This window comes from Vulpes lagopus, chromosome 4 (assembly GCF_018345385.1).
Source record: "Vulpes lagopus strain Blue_001 chromosome 4, ASM1834538v1, whole genome shotgun sequence".
NCBI lineage: Eukaryota > Metazoa > Chordata > Mammalia > Carnivora > Canidae > Vulpes > Vulpes lagopus.
This window is the reverse complement of record NC_054827.1, coordinates 113,824,326-113,843,841: the sequence shown is the minus strand read 5'-3', so window position 1 is coordinate 113,843,841 and position 19,516 is coordinate 113,824,326. Positions and strand designations below refer to the sequence as shown.

General features: G+C 42.9%; 1 protein-coding gene across 2 annotated transcripts in view; it reads left to right on the top strand.

Moving 5' to 3' along the window:
- CRTC3 (CREB regulated transcription coactivator 3) overlaps window positions 1-19,516 on the top strand; it is a 100,054-nt gene that overhangs the window by 11,027 nt on the left and 69,511 nt on the right. The gene's annotated exons all lie outside the window — the stretch shown is intronic.

Here is a 19,516-nt window from a genome sequence, read left to right as displayed (position 1 = left end):
TGAATTTGGGATATAAACTTTAAGATAAGGGGTGAGTTGATTTATTTGAAGGCCTGTACATTTTAAAAGTACTTCTTTCTTTGCTGTAAAAGCTGGGTTCACTTGTTTGATGATGGTCCCATAAGGCAAAAGTATTATTTGAAATAGAGACTTCCATCTGAGAGTGCTAGCAAGGGTTGTTAAATATAATGGTTATTAGAAAAAGCACAACGTGAACATATTTGTACCCTGTTACACTGAATCTTGTCTTTCATATATTGACATTGGTATCTTGCTGTACTATATATATACACACACACACACACACTATATGTCTGGATCGGAGGTCTACCTCTAGACCAGACAATCTTCTACATTGGCCTATTGGATCATTCAGTATCCAGATAAAGTAGGTATCTGCTTTATGCTGGATCACATGCTTCTGAAAACAGAACACTGTCAAGGTTTGCTGTGTTTGAGATCCTGATTCTGTGATACTTTATAGTCAACTTTAGAGGAATATAGGTAGAACTTAATATCCTGCCCCTGTCCTGTTGCAGTGGGGGATGGGATGAACTAACAACCCTTGGCCTTCCCATGATTCTTTCTTTGAATAATTCTTCTGCCTCTCCTCCCCCCTCCTTCTTCTTATTGCTTTGAATCAATCACAAACTTAGAGAAAAGTTGAAAGTTCAGTACAAATAACTGTTTTTTTTCCCCCTTGAGAAAATACATTGCTAACCTGATTCTCTCTCAACCCCAAATATTTTACTGTGTATTTTTCTACAAGCAAGGACGTTGTCTCTCATAACCCAAACAGAGCCATCAAAATCAGAAAATTAACAGCGGAAAGTTATGACCATCTGATCCACAGACTCCATTCACATGTGGTTTTACCTCGAGTTCCACTGCTGTCCTCTGCAGCAGAAGGATCCAGTTTAGAATTGCATGTATTTATTGTCCTGAGTCTCCTTCAGAGTAGAACAGTTTTTCAGTCTTTTATTTTTGATGTTAAAGAAATTATTTTTGACTTTTATAACCTTAGCCACTTTTGAAGAGCACCAGCCAGGTATTTTGCAGAATCTCCCTCAGTTGGGGTTTGTCTGATGCTTCTTCATGATTCGATTCAGATTGGTGTCTTTGGCAGGAATAGCACGGAAGTGATGCTGTTATCTAAGTAGCCCTTTAAGTGGGTGATTGTCTTTTGTCCTGTGACTGATGGTGTTCACTTTTATTAATTGCGGTGGTGGTACTCTTCCCCTTTGTAGTTAACAAATGTTTTGTGAGGAGATACCTTATCCTGGTCCTTATTAAACTTTCATATGTCCTTTTATTTATTTCTGTATAGCTGGTTTGTAGCTTCTTATTTTATTCAATGGGTTATAATCTAGAATTATTATTATTATTTTGATGATCACATTATCTCAGTGCAAGCCCTCTTCTTGGGATTCTTGACAAACTGAGGAGAAAAAGGGAATTCTAAACACAGATTTTTTTTTTTTGGTAAACTTTTTTTTGAGGTATAATTTACCTACAATGCAATTGACCTTTCTTTTTAAAGATTTACCTATTTATTTATTGAGAGAGAGAGAGAGAGCACGAGTGCAAATGAGTGTGGGAGCAGGGAGAGGAGCAGAGGGAGAGGGAGAAGCAGACTCTCCACTGAGCAAGGAGCCCCACGAGGGATGCGATCCCAGGACCCCGAGACCCGGACCTGAGCCGAGAGTTGGATCAAGAGTTGGATGCTTAACTGACTGAGCCACCCAGGCACCCTTCTGTTGACCTTTCTTAGGCATTACAGTTCTGTGTTGTATAACCACCACCATAGTCAATATATAGAACAGTTTCATCATCCCCCAGAAGTTCCTTTATGTTCCTTTGTAATCTGCCTCCACCAGTCTGCCTTCTGGAAACCACTGATCTGCAGTTTTGCCCATTCCAGTGTGTCCTATAAAGGGAATTAAAAGTGTGTAATCTTTTGAGTTCTCCTTTCACTTAGTATATTGCATTCGAGATGCATCCCTGTCATTGAGCCTGTTAGTTTCCTAGAGCTGCCCTAACAAAGTACCATAAACGGGGTGGCTTAAAACAGCAGAAATTCATTCTCTTGTAGTTCTGAGGCTAGAAGTCTGTGATCAAGGTGGCAGTAGAAGCATGCTATCTGATGGCTCTAGGGAAGAATCCTTCCTTACCTCTTCCTAGCTTCTGCTGGTTGTTGCCAGCCCTTGATGCCCTTTGGTTTGTAGCTCCCTCACTCCAGCCTCTTCTTTCATTCCATATAACTGTCTTCCTTGTGTCTCTGTCCAAGGCTCCCTCACCCTTGTCCTTTAAAGCCACCAGTCATTGGATCGAGGGCCCACTCTAATCCAATACGATCTTGTCTTAAGTTGATTACATTTGTAAAGATTCTGTTTCTAAATCAGATCACATTCACAGGTATGGGGGCCTTAAGGCTCAAGGGTATCTTTTCAGGGGAACAGGATTCAACTCTCTGCATTACATTTATCTATAGTTTATTTTTATTTATTTATTTTTATTGCTGAGTAGTATTCCATTGTATGGGGGTACTGTAATTTCTTTATCCATGCATCACTTGATGGGCATTTGAATGGTTTCCACGCTTTGGTAATTGTGAATAAAGATACTCTCACATAGAGTTTTTATGTAAATACCTAGTAGTGCGGATCATATGGCAAGTGTATCTTTAACTTTATTAAGAAACTGCCAAACTGTTTTATAATGTTTCTGTACTGTTTCACATTCCCACCAGCAGTGTGGGAGAGTTCAGGTGATTCTGCACTGCTCTCCAGCACTTCATACTCCAGTATTTCAGGGTTGTTGTTTTTTAACTGTGGCATAAAACGCAACATAAAATTTACCATCTTAATCATTTTTAAGTATATAGTTCAGTGGTGTTAAGTATATTCACATTGTTGTGCCACCAGTCTCCAGAACTTTCTCATCTTACAAAACCGGAACCCAGTACCTATTAGACTACAACTCCTGATTCCCCCTGCCCCCACCCCCGCCCCCATAAGCACAGTGCTACTTTCTACTTCTGTGAATTTGACTACTCCAGGCACTTCATATAAGTGGAATTACACACTACTTGTCTTCTCATGACTGGCTTATTTCACCTGGCATGATGTCCTCAAGGCTCACCCATATTTTATAGCATGTGACAAGATTTCCTTTTTATTTAAGGCAAGTAGTTTTCTGTTGTATGTATGTATCACATTTTGTTTGTCCTTTTACCCATTGTGGATACTTGGGTTGCTCCCGCCTCCTGGCTGTTGTGAATAATGCCGCTGTAAACATGGGTGTGAAAATATCTCAGAGACCCTGCTTTTAGTTCTTCTGGGTGTATTGCTGGATCATATGGTAATTCTATTTTAAATATTTTGAGTAATAGCCATTCTGTTTTCCACTGTGTCTGCGCGGGTTTGTGTTCCCACCCAGTAGTACATGAGGCTTCTTTAGTCAACATCCCACTAATGGGTGTGAGGTGGTGATATTTCAGTTTAAAATATTTTTGTTATTCTAGTGCATGTGTAGTGGTCTTTTATTATGGTTTAAATTGTATTTTCCTGATAACTGGTTGTGTTGAACATCTTTTTGTGTGCTTATTTGCCACCCTGACATCTTCTTTGGTGAGGTGTCTGTTCAGATCTTTTGCCCAATTTTTAAATGAGTTGTTCATTTTCTTATTATTGAAAGTTATAAGAGTTCCTCATATTTTTTGGAGGAACCAACCTACCTTCCTTCCTACCTTCCTTCCTTCCTTCCTTCCTTCCTTCCTTCCTCCCTCCCTCCCTCCCTCCCTCCCTCCCTTCCTCCCCCCGCCTTCCCTCCCTCCCTCCCGAGGAGAGAGTGTATGCATGAGTGGCACAGGGGTAGGGGGCAGAGGGAGAATCTTAGGCAGGCTCCAGCATGGAGCCCATGATGGGGCTCGATCTCATGACCTTACCCAAATCAAGAGTCAGGCACCCAAGGTAACTGAGCCTTCCAGGTGCCTCTCATTTTCTCAACCAAGTCTTAAAGAGCAAAAGTTCTTAATTTCAATGAAGCCCAGTTGATCAATTTTGCTGTTTTATGATTTGTACCTTTTGTGTCTTATCTAAGAATTATATGCTTAACTCAAGATCACAGAGATGTTTTTCCTACGTGGTGTTCTGGAAGTTTTATAATTTTAGGTTATATGCTTAGATAATTTCAAGTTAATTTTTTTTTCAATGTAGTACAAAGTATGAGTTGAGGACCACATTCTTTGCATATGGAGGTTGAGTTGTGCCAGCACCAGCACCATTTGTGAGAAGACTTTTCTTTCCTATTGAATTACCTTGGCACCTTTTTTTTTTTTTTTTAATTTATTCATGAGAGACACAGAGGCAGAGACACAGGCAGAAGGAGAGGGAGAAGCAGGCTCCATGCAAGGAGCCCAATGTGGGACTCGATCCCAGGACTCCAGGATCATGCCCTGGGCTGAAGGCAGGCGCTAAACTGCTGAACCACCCAGGGATCCCCCATCCTTGGCACTTTTGTTGAAAGTCAGTTGACCATGTTTGTGTGGGTCTGTTTCTGGACTTCATCTTCCATTGATCTCCATGCCCCTCATTTTACTAATACCATACTTTTTATCTATTGATCTGCCTATTTATTTATTTTTTAAAGATTTTATTTTTGAGCAATGTGTACACCCAACCTGGGGCTTGAACCAATAACCCCAAGATTAGGAGTTGCATACTTTTCTGACTGAGCCAGCTAGGTGCCCCTAATACCACACTTTTTTAAGAAGTTGAGATATAATTGACATATAACATTATATTAGTTTTAGGCGTGGAATGTAATGACTCGATATTTGTGTGTATTACAAAATGATCACCACAATAAGACTAGTTAACTTCTGTCACCAAACAGTTACAAAAATTTTTTTTCTTGTAATGAGAAATTTTAAGATTTACTCTCTTAGCAGCCTTCAAATAGGCAATACAGTTTATTAACTATAGTCACCATACTGTACATTAGCTCATGGCTTATTTTACAACTAGAAATTTGTGCCTTTTAACCCCCATTACCCATTTCATCTACCACCCACCCCTTTAAGATTCCACATAAAAGTGAGAACCTACTAATACTAAACTGTCTTGATTGCTATATCTTTACAGGAAGGCTTGGACTCAGGTAGTGAGAATTCTCCAACTTTGTTCTTTTTAAAAGTTGTGTGGCTTATTTTAGTTCCTTTACTTATCCATACAATTGTAGAATCAGCTTGTTGACTTCTATGAAGAAAACCTGCTGGGATTTTAGATGGGGTTGTGTGGAATCGTAGACCAGGTTGGGGAGAATTGACATTTCAATAATAAATCTCAATAATAATGAGCCTCCCAGTCCATAAACGTGGTACAGAAGCATGAATTGTAATTCAAGTGAAGTTGCTTATAATGATTTATTTACACATAGTCCTCTTCTCTTTCTCTCGTGTTTATAGATCACTTTGGAGTTTACCAGATACTTTCACATCTATTATTTTACTTGATCTTCACTACAACATTTGTTTGGTAACCATTGTACCATTTTAATATCGGTTAAAGACCAATTTTCTATCCTAATGAAGGATCTCAAAGCACATTCTTTTCCTCCAACCCAGTGGGCACTTTTACAGAGAACACAGACTTATCAGATAAGTAAGCCAAAGCAAGCTTTTCAGGCTGCCTTCTGATAATCTTCAGCGAGGGGTGGGTCATCAGGCAGGGGTGGCTAGGATACAGCCCTCCTATCTCTAGGCAAGGCGCAGCATCTGTACAGTGAAGGCAGAGAGGAGGAAGTGGCATTATCTTCCTCTCCGAAAGCAAGGGCTGTGTCTTCGGGTTAGGGGAGAACCAACTGTTCTGCAGCATGTTCTAGCCTGCCTAAGAGCTCAGGCACCTGTTTGTTGTGTGACCTGATTGTCAGGCAGCTACACAGAGAGGGGCAGAGGGCTTCTCTCTGCGTAGGAATAACCCTTCAGAGCCTCCACGCAACCTACCTAGTCCTTTTGAATTCTATCCCTAAAAACTAATCATACTTTTTATATTTCTGATTACTACATTTTAACAAAATTGCATCATCTTGTTTATAACTGAGGGTATATGAGTTCTCACTGAATTAGAGAACAGTCTGGTAGTCAAAGGGAGAAAGGTGGGTTGCAGGGCAGTCAAGGTGGGGAAGGCCAGCTCCAGGCCAGTGATTTTTCTAGCCCTGCTGCCAACATGAGAGCGTAGAATGAGGCCCAGAGTTTGCACAGTAAGTACGTGAGAAAACCAGAACTTAAAAATCAAGTCTGGCTCCTAGTTCAATTTTTATGGCTTTCCTTTCAGTTTTTATAATATTCTTTAAAAAAAAATTGGTAAAATATGTATGAGTCAAATTCCAACAAATGGAAAACGTTTGTAGTAATATTAATCTGAAAATACTGTTGATAGTAGCTAGCATTTATTGAGCAGGTGCTGTGTGCCAGACACTGCATTACACTCTCTGCGTAGGTTATTTAATTTTTACAAAAACCCTTTGGGGCTCTTACTGTCAGGGGCTAGTCTCATTTTTCTAGAACATTTTGCTTTTCATGATTTGTTTTGCATTTGGCACATGAAACTTTAATCAGGCCCAACAGTTGCCAAATCCACAGAAAAGAGGTAATATCCCTGTTCACATTTTAGCTCTTTTCTTTCTCTCTCTGTCTCTCTCTCTCTCTCTTTTTAAAGATTTTATTTATTTATTCATGAGAGAAACAGAGAGAGGCAGAGACACAGGCAGAGGGAGAAGCAGGCTCCATGCAGGGAGGCCCTGGCTGAAGGTGGCACTAAACTGCTGAGCCACCTGGGCTGCCCTGTCTCTCTCTCTCCCTCTCTCTCTCTCTCTCTCTCTTTTTCTCTCTCTCTCTCTTTTGAAGATTTTATCCATTTGGGGTGCCTTGGTCATTTGGTTAAATGTCGGCCAGCTGGGGTCATGATCCTGGGGTCCTGGGATTGAGTCCTACATCCAGCTCCCTCCTCAACGGGAGTCTGCTTCCTTCTCCCCCGCAACTTGTGCTCTCTCTCTTAAATAAATAGGTAAAATATATTGTTAAAAGATTTTACTTATTGGGCTGCCCGGGTGGCTCAGCGGTTTAGCGCCGCCTTCAGGCCAGGGCATGATCCTGGAGACCTGGGATTGAGTCCCACGTCGGGCTCCTTGTATGGAGCCTGCTTCTCCCTCTGCCTGCTTCTCCCTCTGCCTGTGTCTCTGTCTCTCTGTCTGTCTCTCTGTGTGTCTCTATCTTTAAAAAAAAAAAGATTTTATTTATTAATTTGAGAGAGAGAGCACGAGCAGGGGAGAGGGGCAGAGGGAGAAGGAGGAGCAGACTCCACCCTGAGCAGAGAACCCCACTTGGGACTGCATCTCAGCCCCCAGGGATCATGACTTGAGCCAAAGATGGATGCTTAACCGACTGAACCACCCCAGGTGCCCTGGCTCTTTTCTTTCAATAGTTTTTACCAGGACATAAATATTTTTAACAAAATCAGCATCATATTTACTACACATATAGTTTTGTATCTTATTTTTTCACATCGTAAACATTTTCCCATATGTTTAAATGGTCTTTAAAAGAATTTCTGGTGGGGATCCCTGGGTGGCGCAGCAGTTTGGCGCCTGCCTTTGGCCCAGGGCGCGATCCTGGAGACCCGGGATAGAATCCCACGTTGGGCTCCCGGTGCATGGAGCCTGCTTCTCCCTGTGCCTATGTCTCTGCCTCTCTCTCTCTCTCTCTCTCTGTGACTATCATAAATAAAAAATAAAAATAAAAAAAAGAATTTCTGGTGGCCAACTGTATTCTATTACATGGGTGTCCCACAATTTAACATAAAGGTGTTCCTTATCATTGGACATTTGGGTTGTTTTCACTGCTTATTCGTAGGACATGTGTATATATAAATTGATCATGCACTAGGCCAAATAAATTCTCAGTAAATTAAAAAAAGAGAAATTGAATTCAAATATAATTGACAAAATTGTGATCAGTAATTTTTAAAAATCCAACCACTTGATCAAACATTTAAATCTTAAAAAAAAAACTATTAGATATGTTATCAGTGGCCAGTTAGAATACATAAAGAAAAAAAAGATCACATTTGTAATAGCTTAACAATATATATGTATATATGTGTATAAAACATTTGTTTTAGTTAAACTTACAAGAACTGTATGAAAAAAATTGTATAAAGCATGAGAGAATATAAAAAGCTAAAGTTTGCCTTTACTTTGAAAATCTGATGAAAGCTGTGAATCCTACCTGAGAAAAGTACATACACATGTACACATGCTCTCTTTCACTTTCCCGTTTTTAAAAGATTTTGTTTATTTTTTAAAAGATTTATTTATTTTTATAGACAAGTAGAGAGTAGGGCAGAGGGAGAGAGAAAGAGAATTTCAAATAGACTCCCTGCTGAGCATGGAGCCCTTTTTGGGGCTGGATCAAGAGTCAGCCACTTAACCAACTGAGCCATCCAGGAACCCCTCATTCACTTTCTTAAACTTTTTATTAGGGAAAATTTCAAATGTATTACACTCATGTTTGCACATATTTTAATCCCATGTGAAGAATTATTGGCCTAAGATCATTTGCATTTATTTATGTTTGTATTAAATATTTTTTAAAAATCCCTGTGCCTTATCTTCTTATGCCTGGTTTTCTGAATCTGTTAAATGCCTCCAAAGAAAATTGTGGACGTCATTTCAGTAACTTGGTACAAGGTTGGACAGGCAGAAAGGGAGTTATTTGAAATCTTTGCCTTTGCTCCCTTAATTCTCAAGCAGCCTTTTAGCAGTTTTTGAAACCTCCTCTGTCCTCAAGCAGAAAATCCAGTCCTATATACATATTTTTTAAAAAGAATTATTAATTTATTTATTTGAGACAGAGAGAAAGAGTGGGGTGGGGGCAGAGGGAGAGGGAGTGAGAATCTCAAGCAGACTCCCCACTAAGCACGGAGCCTGGTGTAGGGGGTGACCCTGATTTGACCTGATCCCATGACCCTGAGATTATGACCTGAGCTGAAGAAATCAAGAGTGGGACGCTTAACTGACTGGAGCCACCCAGGTGCCCCCCAGTCCTATATGTATATTTGGATGCCAGATCTTGAGAGCTGCTTCTTTGAAATTCAGGGTAATATCATAAGTAGCCTAGGTATTAGCATGCATAATCTGAAATACCTTCACTTCCTGCAGCCAAATCTCACCTCTCAGAGCTCTGCCAGCTATTGTCTGCACTGGAGGCTGTAAAGGCTTCAGAGGGGGCAGGGGAGCAATGGGGTGTTGAGATCTGCCCGCCTACCCCATGGCATAAGGAACACTCCCAGCCTCAGGAGCTGAATTCCAAGCAGGTGAGAAGCTGTGCAGTGACACAAGAGAGATTGATTGTCTCTGAATATTCTTGCAGATTGCGTAGGGCGGGATGACGAGATGAACAGCACACCTGTGCATCTGGTGGCCCCTTTTTTCCAAAAGGAAGAGCTGAGGTTCTTCGATGGCATCCGGACAGCTCTAGAGGGGCTGCAGACCACCCTCCCTCTGAGTCCCCTTAGGCAAATCTCTGAACCTTATAATGATAGTGACAGTTACTTAATAGGATTGTTTTAAGGATTTAATGAATGCAGAATAAAAACAGAAATACTTTGGAAACTACGATGCCCAAAGCAATCATCAGTTATTGAGGCAAATAGTGCTTAGAAACACTTATGAAGCGAGACATTTGTACTGATCACTTTCTACTCCTTTTTTATCTGTGCTCTTCTTATCTCTTCTCCCCACACCCTGAAGACCTATGCTCTCTAGATACAGTAGTCACTAGCCACATGTGACTCGTTACATTTAAATTAATTAAGATTAAATAGGGGCAGCCCAGGTGGCTCAGCGGTTTAGCGCCGCCTTCAGTCCAGGTCATGATCCTGGAGACCTGGGATCGAGTCCCACATTGGGCTCCCTGTGTGGAGCCTGCTTCTCCCTCTGCCTCTGTCTCTGCCTCTCCCTCCCTCTCTCTGTGTCTCTCATGAACAAATAAATAAATAAAAATCTTTAAAAAAATAATAATTACGATAAAATACAATTCAGAATTCCATTTCTCCATCACGCAAGCCCCATTTCATGTACTAGTAGCCACATACGGCTGGCGGCTCTCATCCTGGGCAGCATGGCTCCAGCAGGGGAGTGTCCTCATGTCAAGCTCTGCTCCCCCGTCTCCACCCCAGCTGACCCAGGCAGCCCCTTCTGGCCCTGGCTGGTGCTTCAAGACCATCCTCCCCACCCTCCTTTCCTTCATCACCTGATCAGGTTCCTATGTCCTGGCTGAAGTGCTTATTTGGATGATGAGAAGAGCATTCTGATTAAATTTCATACAGAAAATTTTCCCGGGGTGCCTGTGTGGCTCAGCAGTTGAGTGTCTACCTTTGGTTTAGATTGTGATCCCGGGGTCCTGGGATCGGGTCCCGCATCGGGTTCCCCCATAGTGCCTGCTTCTCCCTCTGCGTGTGTCTCTGCCTCTCTCTCTATGTCTCTCATGAATAAATAAATAAAATCTTAAAACAATTTTTTTGCCTCCTCAGAGGCACATGTGTTTCAAAAGGGGATGCAAAATCAAATATTTAGTGGGCAGAATTTCTCACAGTGAAAGGTAGCAGTTAACCTGAAAGCCTGTGTGGAAGGGCTCATCCTTAAACTATAGCATATGCATGTGCACACACAGACACACAGACACACACATACGAGTAGGTGTGCATCTAAATGAACAGACTGACCCAGAGAGGGCTTTCTGTCTTCTGCTCCCTCCTTTAAGAGAAGAGTTCACTACTCTTCTTTTTTACTTCTCATTAACTGAGGTTTATTAAATAACAAATTCAGCATGTATTTCTTTTTTTAAATTTATTTTTTATTTTTATTTTTTTAAAGATTTTATTTATTTATTCATGAGAGACACAGAGCGAGAAGGTAGAGACACAGGCAGAGCAAGAAGGCAGACACAGGCAGAGGGAGAAGCAGGCTCCATGCAGGGAGTCTGATGTCAACACGTATTTCTTAAGTACCCTCTGTGGTGGCACAAATCTAACAGCTCTGTAACGAGGTGTGGGAACCAGAAACGATTATGTCAGCCAGGCCACAGAAGATTGGGCCCAGTTCGTCCTCGTGAAAAACGGCCAGTGGTGTGTCCTGAGCTTTGGTGGCCCACATCCAGCCACTGCCCCTTACTGAGGAGGGGAATGATCAGGAAGTCTCGAAGATTGTCCTCGACTGGTTCTGTCTTGAGTCACAGATGAGAGAGCCTCCACGGAGGCCCCAGTGCTGCCCCTTGTGCCATCTGTTGTTCCTCATTCTGTCTTCTCTGTCTACAGCCCCCACCTCTTCATGTTGCCTGACCATCCCTCATCAGTTCTTTTGTCCCCTGGACTTTTGGTGGCCACTTACGAGGTGCACTGGCCGCAGGCCTCCCTGTCTGCAGGGTGCTCCCAGGAAGAGGCTGTGGCGCAGGGCGGGTCTGCTGGGCCCTCCTCCACCTCCCTCAGCCCGTTCATACATGCATGCAATAAGGACAGTAACTGCCCCATAGGCTAAGCAGAGGTGGGGGGGGGTGCCGCACAGGGTAGGGGTGCTGACCCAGGGGGTAGGGAGCCGGAGGGAGCAATGGAAGCTAGGATGTGGAGATAACTGATGCCTTCCCAAGCCACTAAGTGACCTCTGTTCCTGTGTGCTCATTCGTCACAGTTCGTGGCTTCTGTGGCACAGTCATCTGCTCAGAAGTTAAAAGTGAGAGGGAATTTTGTTCCCAAGGTCATAAACCTTAGGTAGCCCTGCTCTTGGGTACAGCATGCTCTCTGCCAACCATGAAACAATACCCTTTTATCCAAAAACTAAAAGATAGAACGAGATGGGCAGTGACCCTTTGCGTGAGATTTAGAAGACCTTTGCCGTTATCTTAGCCTTTTGTATGGAAAGATTTTCACTGATTACTAATAGCTATTTTATGTTATGTCTTAGTTTCCTTTTCAGAGAATGACATTTTTCTGACCTTGTCCCTAAATTCGGTTTAGGATCCTAATCCACATACACTTTGCAACTATGAATTTTTTTCTTTCCCTCCTTCCCTCCCCTTCCCTTCCTCCTTCCCTCCTTCCTTCTTCACTTCCTTCCTTTTTTGCCATCTCCATGTTTGATTTGCTCACCCGTTTACCTTTGACTTTTGACTTCCAGCAGCATGTTCGCCTCTTCTGCTTGAGGAAATAGTGAGATGCACAGAAAGGGACTGATTTAATAGCTTTGGAATGTGCATCTTCCCAAAATAGGAGTTGTGACCAAGAATATGGTAGTTTTATTATTATTATTATTGAGTAGGCTCCGCGCCCAGTGTGGAGCCCAGCATGGGGCCTTGACTCATGACCCTGAGATCAAGACCTGAGCTGAGATCAAGAGTTGGGCGCTCAACCAACTGAGCCACCCAGGTGGCCCAGTTGTTGTATTTTTAATACAGATTTGGGCAGTTCTTCTTCTCCCTTCCTTTTATCTAATCTGTGTTGAATAGAAGACTTAGGAAATGAAAGAGAAAAGTAGACAACTCATGAATCTCTAGCAGTCGGGAATAAAGGTCTTTGAAATTGTACAAGGGGCAGAAAAACATCGGCCCCACACAATGAATTAGGAACATCTGCATCCATGGGAACTCAAACTAGGGGACTGGAATATTGCCATGTTCATTCCGCCTTTCACGTGCTCCCAATTATTCATGCGCTGGAGGGTCAGGGTAGCATGGGTACTCCAAATAGTGCATTTGGAGTTGATTTGTATTCCGTTAATTTCAAGTTTTAACCCCAGGAAAGTTGCAGGAGATGGGAACTCTTGCGAAGTCCATCTTTCTTTCGGACAAAACCAGTGAGAAGCAGCACCATGAGGATTAAAGCATCAACATAAGTTTTGTTTTCAAGTTAAAGCTTTAGGGCAATACAGAGGCTGCATGGTAGGCTGACGGGAAGGTCAGACTCTTAATTCAAATCCTGCTTCTCTGCCACTTCCTGTGCCACCTGTGTGGCCCCAGGTGAATCGCCTAACGTCTCCCATTGCCTCAGTCTTCAGCTGTGCAAGGGGATGGCAGTCATGCTAATATGTGACTTTGGTTGTGAGGAGTAAATGAGTTAATATATCTAAGACTCTTAGAGCAGACCCCGGCCCAGGGGGAGTATAGTGGGGGAGTCTCCTCTCACTCAGGATTGTCACCGCCTCTGCTGCTGTAGTCCCTTCTGCAGTGGCTCCTGTACCGAGGGTTTGAGTTCTGTCCCTGCCACTTGCCAGCTGGGTATCCTCCTCAAGTCTCCTAGCCTCTAAGGAGGGGTGTGAATAAGGTAAAACAGATCACACGTGGGAGGCGCCGGGGCTGCCTGGGGCAGTAGATGCTCCCTGCCCTGTCCCTGTTGTGACTGCGCTGGCTCTCAGTGGCGACTCTTAGCGAGGGCGGCACCCTCCACTGCTACTTGTGTCATAGGTTAATTTGTTCTTACTAATAGCTAAAACTTACAAGTTTAATTTTAACAGGTAAAATGTATTTTTAAAACTCATGAGAGGGGTACCTGGGTGGCAGAGTTGGTTAAGCGTGGGATTCTTGGTTTTGGCTCAGGTCATGATGCTGCAGGTCATCATCTCAGGGAGGTGGGATCCAGCCACCAGTTGGGCTCTGCACTCAGTGTGGAGTCTGCTTGGGATTCTCTCTGTCTCCCTCCTCCCCTTCATGCACACCTGCAGCACACTCTCTCTCTTTCAAATAAATAAATAAACCTTAAAAAAAAAAGTCATTAGGGCTAGGACAAGGTTATCCTCACCACCACATTATTGCTGTTCACTTCTCTTTTGGGAAGTGGAGGACACCTACAGAAAGCAGCCCTGCAGCCGCAGGGTTGGGTACACCCCAAGGATACCAGTTGGAACATGGGTCCAGCATCTGATTGTTGAGTGTCCTGTGTGGGAGCAGAAATCGTGGTTGAGAAACATGGTGTGATGCTGTGCTTTCTGCCACAGAGGGCACTACTCAACCTCCCACATAACAAACCCCTGGTCCCCTGCTGCTTACCAGATTATGGCCCCAAAGCTGAGCCATTCTGTCCTTTTCAGACATATGTCCATATAAGGAAAATACATGTTTGATGCTGAAATCACTTTCTGTTATGGTAAACCGCTACTGTAAGTTGCTCTGACTTCTTGTTCATTAATTAGTATTTATTGAGTGCCTGTTATGAACGAGATATTATTGGGCTTATGAGGATTATTGAGAAAACATATCATTAAGAAGCTTATAACTAAGCTTGATGGATATGTCATAGACACAAGAACTGCAGCCGAAAGACATTGATTCTAGAATTCTTTCTTTTCTTTAGCTTTCATTTTTAGAGTTTTACATTAAGGAAAAGTGATGCATTGTTTTGTTTATAGCTTGTTCATAATTCCTTGTTGTTCATTATAAAAGTAATACATGCTCATGGTATACAATTAGGAGCATCTGTAAAAATTACAAAGGAACAGAAAAAATTATATTTCATTGACAAAAATTACTACCTTAATGTGTTTTTTTTTTTTGAAATTTTCATGCAACTTGTAGATAGGTAGTATCATTCTCTGTATTTATATCCTATTGGGTTTTTTTCATCTCAGCCATTATGTAAGTAATCATTATTTCCCTATGTTATTAAAATACTTTATAAGTAGAATTTTATTTTTTTTTTTAAATTTATTTACTGAGAGAGAGAGAAAGGGAGGAGGGACAGAGAGAGAAGGAGAGAGACAATCTCAGGCAGACTCCTCACTGAGCACGGAGCCCGAACTGGGGCTGGATCCCCAGACCCTGAGATCATGACCTGAACTGAGACCAAGAGTCAGACGCTTAACAAACTGAGCCACCCAGGCACTCCTATAAGTATAATTTTAATAGCAAAATATTTCATATATAATTTATTACCATTCCCTCTATATGTTGAACATTTTGGTTGATTCCAGTTTTTTCTTTATTATAAGCAATATAATAATAAACACCTTGGTGTATGAGTCCTCTGTATTTCTGATCATAGATTTCCATAGGTAGAATTATCCAGCCAAGGAGTAGAAAATTTGTGTTTCTTTTTTTTTTAAGAGTAGAAATATTTGTAAGGTTATTATGCATGTGGCTTCATTGCTTTTTGGCACAGATATTTAACCTAACATGATTCTTTTGTTTTGCCCTGAATATTTATTACCTTAACTATAAGAGATCCAAAGCCTTTGCACATGTAGCATTCTGAGTGTTGACTATTCAAGAATGACTCCAAAGTTCATGACATAAAGTAGTTTGCATATGTACTGAAGCACAGAATTAATCACACAGGCCCTGTGGCTGGTGTGTGTACAGTTAGGTCCCTTGGTTCTGAGTGACTCAGGCTGCCTGGCACCTGTTCCCTGGGGCCTCATGGTTCTGTGCAATAGCTCTCATGCATTGCTTTATAAACTTATTATTTTTTAATATGGAGAACTGTGAAAACAGAAATGGCTGTTAATTTATGGTGTACAAATATGCAGAATATATCAATGTCAGAGAAATGTGACCCAAGAACAGAGCAGGAATTTGTACAGATATTTACATATTAACAAGAGCGAAGATTTGCAAAAGTCTACAGTGTCTAATTGCTTGGTAGTATGTATGAACCTGTCATTTCTGGGGAAAAAAAAGTCCAGTTTCATTTTTAGTGCCAACTGAAGGAGTTACTCTCTTTATAACAAATCATGAAATGGTTATGTGTATCTTTATAAGAAAATAGGAAAATAAATACACGGGTGAAATAATCAGACAGTGAGCTGCTACAGATAACGTCCCCTTACTCACTTTAATTTTAAAACAAAATCCTCTATATTTTGGTTGGAAATGTCTTGTCCTCCAGCTAGGAAAAAGAGTGTGTGGAAAACAATTCCATCAATGTCTAGGAGTCTGAGAATGAGCGTAGCAAAAGAGACCTCACTTTGGGCCAATCACACATTGATCTCTGCTTAACCTTGTACTTCTGAGTGTAGTGGCCACCCTGCTGGCCCTCCACACCACAATCTAAGAGCAGCTTCCTCTCCCCCTGTGTGAGCTGTTGCTCCTTGAGGTTGCTTTCTCTCCTTTGAGCGACAGGGAGGTGGTGGTAGCTCCAGATGCCTCCGTTTGGCCTCCAGAACACTTCTTGCTTTTGTTTTGCAGTCCACTGGAAAACTAGCACCCCTAACTCTTCTCCTCCTGGGACCTGCCTTTTCCTCATTCCCGTGAGGATCCCAGACATGTGCAAAGTGGGGCCTCCTCTTGGAGGGACTTAGGATTTTGCACAGCTGGATCTTTCACAGAGTGATTGGCCTCGTGGCCTGTCCTTGTGAAAGGTCTAGAATCAGCCTGTAATACACCGACATCACCCGAAGATGTGGCGGTGGGTGCAGATGGAGTCAAGTATGTCTGGCTTCTGGCTTCTGTGGTGGGAGCCTTCTTTCCCAAGCTCCAGGGCCCCTGGATCCCTGCCTAGCCCGCCTGTCGCCATCTCTAGGACCCGGCCCTGTTCGAGGCAGAGGCACTGAGGCCACCTCACACTCTGTAATTTGGCTTCGAGTCACCACGTTGGCCTTGTGCCTCAGCTCTGATAACTGGACTCTTGTCTGGTTCCTGGGTGCCAGAATCCCATGGTAACCTGCTCATATCCCAGTGCCTTGTTTTTTTATCAGCTTCCCTCCCAGGGACTGAAGTCCTGCCCTGAAACACAGTGACCGATGCACTTTTCTGATTTTGCCTCTGATGGGATTCCAGAGTGCCCCAGATCTCTCATTGTTCTACAAGGCCTGCAGTCAGGAAGCCTCTGTTCTGGACACTTATCTCAGCAAATGGCAACTCCATTCTTGCAGTTCTCAAGCCAAAACCTTGGAATCATCTTTAACTCCTCCTGGCAGGCCCCATCCCACATCTGAGCCTTTGGCAAATTCTTGGTTCTACATTAAAAATCTGTCCAGACCCTGACAACCTGGGTCTGAGCCACCGTCATCTCTGCCCTGACTTCTTACAAAGAGCCTCCTGACTGCCCTTCTGGCTTCTCTCCTTGTCCCCTTCTAGTTATCCTCAACACTGCCATCTGAGTGACCCATTTAAACTATGAGCCAGAGCATATCACTTCTCTTTTCAGAATTCTCTCATTCGGTGTGGGGCCAGGGTGCAAAGTGCAGCATTGCCCTGGAAGCCCCCTGCGCTTTCCAACTACACATCTGTCTGTCTCCATCCTTGCTTGCTCCACTTCAGCCACACTTCCTTTTTCTCTGCTCCTTGAGCCCTCCCTAGGATCTCTCTGCCAGAAACAGCCTTCTCCAGACCTACTGTATGCTTCTGTTACTTTTTCTTGCTTATATTCTGTGTCTCCATTATACAGTACTAGAACATAAGCTCCATGTGGGCAAGGGTGCTTCAGTTCACTGCCTTGTTTCCAAAGCCTGGAACAGCCCCAGCCAGGGTACGAGTACGTGGAACATCTGTGGGGTGCCCACACTGGGTAGTTGCAGATTTGCTACATGGTAGTACCGTCCTGCGCTTTGTACATGCGTTATCTCATCTAACCCTCAAAGTACCCTTGGGCGATGGTCCTTTTGTGATTCCCATTTTGCCAGTGACGAAACCCGAGTCTTTGGTTGAGTGACTTGACTAAGAGGATCCAAGCTGTGACACAAATATTCAGATAGGGCAGCTTGTTGGGACAAACACAGACTTTGTTATTAGAGTTACTAGACTCTCTCAGATATTGAGTTAAAATCTCTTCAGGCTTAAGTTCAGTTTTGAACTATGGACAGTGATTCTATCTCTTGGGTAAAAGGACTGTGTGAGATCATGGCTGTGTGATTTGCTTTTTTTTTTTTTTTTTAAATTCTATATTATTTGAGAGAGAGCTTGTGCACCAGTGGGAGGAGGGGCCGAGGGAGAATCACATTCCCCGCTGACCTGGGAACCCAATACAGGACTTGATCTTAGGACCTGAGATCATGACCTGAGCTGAAGGCAGGTGCTTCATCGACTGAGCTACCCAGGTGCTCCTTTCATATGTATTTTCCTGATTGTGAATCTGAGGTTGATATTTTGTTCACATTTCTATTAGCCATTCGCATTTCTTCTGGCAATTTCCTATACATAACTTTTGCCCACTTCTCTCTTCTTTCTCACCTTTCTCTCTCTTTTTTTTTTCTTTTCAAGTTGCAGGAGTTCTTTAAATATTAGAGATATATGTCATCCTGTGTATTAAAAAGAGTTTCTCCCACATTAGCATTTGTCTTTTGATAATGTTTTTGGAATCTTCCTCTAGTTAGATTAGAAGTTATAGTTAGAAGTCCAATGTTAGTGATTGGTCAAGTCAGTGAGAATAGAGATTATTCATTCAACAAATATTTACTGAGTGCTAGAACTCTGTGGGGTATTCTTTCAGTTGGGACAACTCTAAATCCTGGCTGTTGGTCTGCGTCACTGACGGTGGCTCTCCGCTTCGGTTTTAGCAGATTCTTGAAAGAGAATGTGTTTTCTTAGAGTCAAGTAGACCCAAACATTTCCCAGACTTTGGCCACATAATCAGAAATTTCAAAAGAGTTCTGGAATTTATGGGCTTGGCTCCAAATGGTCAGGCAACGTTGTCTTCTCTGTGAGCAGTTTGCTTCCAGCTCACCCCACCCTCCTGCAACTCCACAGCATGAATAGGGCAGCTGATGAATACCTCAGACGTCCCCTGTGGGGTGAACTGCAGAGGCAGCCTCAGAAACTAGATGCACAGTTCCCATGGTGCATGAACCCTAGAGGCTCTTCTACAGTCATGTCACGACATCACACCAGGCACCGGCCCTGCAGACCCTTGTGGTTCTGTGTGCTGCAGCCATGGGGAATAGGCACAGTGCCCACAGGTGGCCTGCCCGCCACGCAGGTGCAGTTTAGTCTGAATCATGAAAGCACCTTGACAATCACCTGTGCTCCAGTTTCAGCTTTAGTGTGTGTGGAAGTCTCAGCCAAGAACTGTCCTGTCACCCACCTGGGAGCTCAATCCAGTGGGTCCCTCACAAACTAATGCCACACAAGTCCTTGCTCCAAAAAAGCAGCTTTGGGAAATCTCTTCCATAAATCTTTACAACCTGCCACCCAGTGTGTCAGAATAAACACAGTTTTTATGCTGTGCTTTGGTGTCTCAGCATGGTTGTCAGGGACCTGATTATCGGTCTCACCGCTAATCAGCATGGAGACCTTTGACACACGCCTTGACCTCTCTGTGCCTTAGCATGCTCGTCTGAGCTGTGGCTGTTCCATAGTACCTACTAGAAAGCTGGTGTGAGGATTAAACTAGTTAGTGCACATATATTCTTAGAACCGTGCCCAACACATAGTTCTTAATAAATGTTGTAGAGTTCCTGCTACAGACTCTCTTCCTGTTGAGCAAAGTCCTGGCAGCTGGGCCTACTAGGTCGTCGTCGTTGTTGTCGTCGTCCTCCT